General features: G+C 38.6%; 1 non-coding gene across 1 annotated transcript; it reads left to right on the forward strand.

The window, feature by feature from the left end:
* The first annotated feature begins 4,794 nt into the window (after positions 1-4,794).
* Positions 4,795-4,901, forward strand: LOC128279582 (small nucleolar RNA R71). Its single transcript, XR_008269784.1, has one exon. It is a non-coding gene; the product is annotated as a small nucleolar RNA R71 (small nucleolar RNA).
* The last annotated feature ends 240 nt before the right edge of the window (positions 4,902-5,141 follow it).

The raw sequence follows: 5,141 nt of genomic DNA on the forward strand, positions 1-5,141 counted from the left end.
GTGATATTAAGTGTAAAATTGGCCTCAACATAGACATGCATATTCGCCAAATGAAGTAGATTGGTGTGCATGTATTCGGTTAGAGGCAACCATATTGAAGCCTTATCTTGGCTTAGATAATTGACTAAATGGGTAATAAGTGAGGATGGTTGCGAATATACAAACATACATGTGCATGTGTAATTGAATTATGAATGTTTAGCAAGATGGTTAAACTAGTTGATTTATTGATTAAGCTCAAGGAGTTAAAGAAGGAGAATCAAGCAAGGGAAAGACGAAGGTCATCGAGTAGCCGACTTGGACTATTTTACCCAACACAAGGTAAGTCACTAAGCATATATTTGGTATTGATTTGAATAGACATAATGTCTATATAATTATGCCGAAAGGAATGATGAATTTATATACATGTATGTATGTGGTGATGGAAGTATTGAATGAAAGGAAAAGAGGTGAGATGTATCGAGTTGTTGATTTCGGCACTAAGTGTGCGGGTATAAACAATTGTGATCATGAGAATGGCACTAAGTGTGCGGGTTTAAAACTTGTACAGCACTAAGTGTGCGAGTTTGATCATATAGCACTAAGTGTGCGAGTTGATTATATAGCACTAAGTGTGCGGACTCACTATATGCTTTTGAATCACTATTGACACTGAGTGTGCGACACTATTGCGTTGATCACGGACAGCGGATCGGGTAAGTGCCTTGAGTTCATGGCTAATAGGCGCTATGTTTATATTTGGGGTTGAGCTTGGTAAGTTTGAACCTATGTGACAATGTAAATTGAAGTCACGTACATAAGAATTATCGTGGAATGAGTGAAAGGTCATGTAGATGTATGATTGTGACGAAAACAAAATGGTGTGTAGAAATGCTTCAAATATCCTATTGATTAGTATATGGAATGTGAATGTGTAACTTGGTATGTGATTGAATCGAAAGGTCTAAGGAACTATGGTATAGTTCGGTTTGAATGGAGTAATTAGCCTCGTTCCATTTTGTTTCATCTTGCGATAATGTTATTAATGGTTGTTAGTGCATTGCTTATGACTTCTCGAGTTATATACTCATTCGGTGTTTGTTTGTCACCTATTTTAGGTTTCTTGGACTCGACTTTTTGCGTATTCGGGACCGTCATCGAAGTCATCACACCGCTAACAACTTTTGGTATTTTCTTCGTAGTTGGTCTAGGAGTACATTTCGCATGTATAGGCTATTATGTTTTGTTTGAACTTGGTATGTAAAATTTTGAATAGCCATGCGAAAATGGCTTATAAATGTTTTGAGCATAATGTTATAATCATTTGGCATGTATATGCTCATTAAGAGGCACGGAAATGTTTGGCAATGACCAGCCATTAGAATGGGTCATCATGATTATATTTTGGACTATATATGAAAAAGGGGTGGCTGAATCATAGAAACTATGTGTTAGAGAAAGTCTACCCTAGAAATAGATGCTGGCAGCAACAGTGACGTGGATGTGAAAAATCACTAAAAATAGTAGGAATGGAAGTAAATAGTGAATAAATTATGTAAATGAACCTTGATGAATCTATTTTCGTATGGAAGAAACGAGACGGTCATATGAGTTGTATGTTAAGAGATATTTGGGTTTTCGTGAAATAGGGCCAGAATGGTTTCTGGATTCCCTGTTCCGACTTTGAAAATTCATTATAAATTAACCAGAGATAATTAGGAGTCATACCATATATGTATAAATTCCTATTTGAGTCTAGTTTCTATAGAAACAAACGGCATCAGTATTGAAGCCCTGCACAGGGAGTTATTTGAGTTGTAACGCACGAAGGTCAGTGTAGTCGACCCCTGTAACATGGGAGAATTTAACTAATAAACTGTACTAATTAACTCGACAAAAAATTCTAGAAAAAAATCTGTAGATGGACATATGAGTCTAGTTTCAGGGAAAAATTACGAAACTGATTTTTGAGTTGTAAAACTCAAGTTATGATTTTTGAAGCGACTAGTACACAGATTGGCAGCTTGTCTGGAAAATTCTCAATAAGTGGTTTGAAGTCTGTTAACATCTCGTGTTCGACTCCGACGACGGTCTCGGGTTCGGGGTGTTACAGGGCAAACATGATTCTGAAGAACAAAAGGAGAATTGGGGGAATAATTTGGTAGTAATCATAAAGATAAGCCGTGTTTAAAAACAAAAGAATCTTAAAAAATTAATGAAAGAAAAATAAAATAAGATAGATAATCTAATAAAATTTTTTTTTCAAGTGGCACAGCCAGTTCACACGCCTGTGTGGATCGTGTCCAGCCCATGTTTGTCGCGAAGTGAGATATCGTCACACGGCCTTAGGGAACGCCCTTGTGTCTAGGCCGTGTGGCTATATGATCATGTTAGACGACCGTGTGTTATGTAGTTCGCTTCTCTCACGGTCATGTAGCTCAGCGCATGTCCGTGTTTTTTTGTCAGTGTTGTCCACAGGTGGTAGACACGGGCGTGTCGCACGCTCATGCTGTTTTAATAGGTTCACCCATGGTTCTTTCACATGGGCATGTCGCACGCCCGTGTTGTTTTGGCAGGTTCGACCACGGCCATTTCACACTGCCGTGGTGTTTTATCGTAGCCCGTGTTGGGAAAATCTTTTGCCCTGTTTTCACATGGCCCTAAGTACACCCTTGTGCTTGGCCATGTCTTTGTGGAAAAACCTGTATTCAAGATCTTCTATTAGTAAGTTAGGTGTTAAATACTAAAATTTAAAGAAATTAATATTGTTAGTGCTCGGGTTGCCTCCCGAAAAGCGCTTATTTATAATCTAAGCTCGACTTACCTCTCCATTGAATGGTCATGGTGGTTCGAGGAGTTTATACTCCTCATTCTTGCTATCATTCTCATCAAAATAAGGTTTCAGATGGGTGTTGTTTACCTTAAAAGTTTCAAACTTGGGATGACTCACCTTGATTGTATCGAATGGGAAAATGCTAAGTACCGTAAGAGGGATTTCTTCATTCGGTGTGGTAGTGACAATGTAAGGATCTGTGGCATCTAATACAACTTTATCTCCAACCTTAAGTTGATGTGGGAAGGTGTTGAGCTCGTTCTGGCGTAGTTTTGGTTTACCATGTGTTCTCGGTTTATGCATCCGCCATTCATCTAGTTCCTCGATTTGTAGCCTTCGATATTCATGAATAGGTCCTCTACTATTGCTTGAGAATGACTCATGTTCTTCCTTCAGACTCATTTCCTGCAAAGTAGGTTGTACCATATTGTCAGTGTTAGTAGAATGGGTTAAACGATCACCTTCAATTTCCGATGTGTTGCTAGAGCTGCGAGCTTGAAGGGTGATTGTTTCGTCTCCCACACGAAGTGTGAGTTCACTTGTGCCAACATTAATAATTGTTTTAGCAGTTGCTAAAAAGGGTCTTCCTAGAAATAAAGGAGTATTGCTATCCTCTTCTATGTCTAAAACAATGAAGTCCACGGGAAATATAAATTTATCGATTTTAACTAGCACATCTTCAATAATACCCCTAGGGAATCTTATAGTTTTATCTACTAATTGAATGCTCATCCTAGTCTATTTGGGTTTCTCGAGACCTAATTGCTTAAGCATTTTGTAGGGCATGACGTTAATACTGGCCACTAAATCAGCTAATGCATTATTAACATCTAAACTACCAATCAAGCAAGGAATTGTAAAACTTCCTGGATCTTTTAATTTGTTCGGTAGCTTATTTTGCAGAATAGCTGAGCATACTGCGTTTAGCTCCACATGTGACGCCTCGTCCAACTTCCACTTATTTGCTAAAAGCTCCTTTAAAAATTTCATTGCGTTTGGCATCTGTGATAGAGCTTCAATAAACAGTAAGTTAATGTGTAATTTTTTTTAAAAGTTTAAGGAATTTACCAAATTCTTCATCTGAGCAGTCTTTCCTCGTTGTGCTGGGGTATGGCACACAAGGTTTATATTCGATATTCACTGATTTGTTTTTAATATGACCTACCTCACCTTGACCCTTACTTACCACAGTTTCTTGCCTCGATTCTGGTTTAGGCTCAACGACTCCTTCGTCATCTTGAATATTAATTGCGTTGAGCTGTTCCCTTGGGTTGAGTTCAATATTACTTGGCAAGATACCTTGTGGTCGTTCGGAGATTAGTTTAGAAAGCTAGCCTATCTGAGTTTCGAGCCCTTGGATTGACGCTTGTTGATTTTTAAATGCCATTTCTGTATTCTAAAAATGGGTTTCTGATACCGGGATAAACCTTGTGAGCATCTCTTCAAGGTTCGATTTCTTTTCCTGTTGATAAGGTGGCTGTTGGTAGCCCAGAGGTGGTCGCTGATTTCCTTGGCCTCCCCATGAGAAATTTGGGTGGTTCCTCTAACCTGCATTATAAGTGTTACTATATGGATTGTTTTGAGGTCGAGGATTATTACCCATGTAATTTAATTGCTCGTTATCCATGTTGTGGCCATAAGGTTGGTATTCTGAATGGCTTGTTCCACCTCCACTTGCTTCGCATTACATTACTAGGTGAACCTGTGAAGAACTGAGAAAACCATCAATTTTCTTATTCAAGAGTTCTACCTGATTAGAGAGCATGGTGACCAAATTGACGTTATAAACACCGGCTATTTTCGTTGGCTTTGTCCTCATGACTTGCCACTGATAGTTATTCAATGACATCTCCTCTATGAACTCATAAGCATCTTCAAGTGTTTTACTATTGATGGTTCCACCAGCAGCTGCGTTAATAATTTGCCGAGTTGAAGGATTCAGGCCATTATGGAATGTTTGAACCTGAAGCCAAAGCAGTAACCCATGGTAAGGGCACATTCTCAAAAGATCCTTGTATCTTTCCCATGCATCGTAGAGTGTTTCTAAATCCATCTGCACAAAAGAAGAGATATCATTACGTAATTTAGCCGTTTTAGCCGGTGGAAAATATTTTAGTAAAAATTTTTTGGTCATTTGTTCCCAAGTAGTAATTGACCCTCGTGGTAACGAGTTCAACTACTGTTTAGCTTTGTTCCTCAATGAGAAAGGGAATAACTGAAGACGAATGGCATCGTTAGAAACGCCATTAATTTTAAATGTATCGCATAGTTCCAAAAAGTTTGCTAAGTGAGCGTTGGGATCTTCATCTTGCAAACCATCAAACTG

The sequence above is a fragment of the Gossypium arboreum genome, chromosome 8, assembly GCF_025698485.1.
Source record: "Gossypium arboreum isolate Shixiya-1 chromosome 8, ASM2569848v2, whole genome shotgun sequence".
Classification (NCBI taxonomy): Eukaryota; Viridiplantae; Streptophyta; class Magnoliopsida; order Malvales; family Malvaceae; genus Gossypium; species Gossypium arboreum.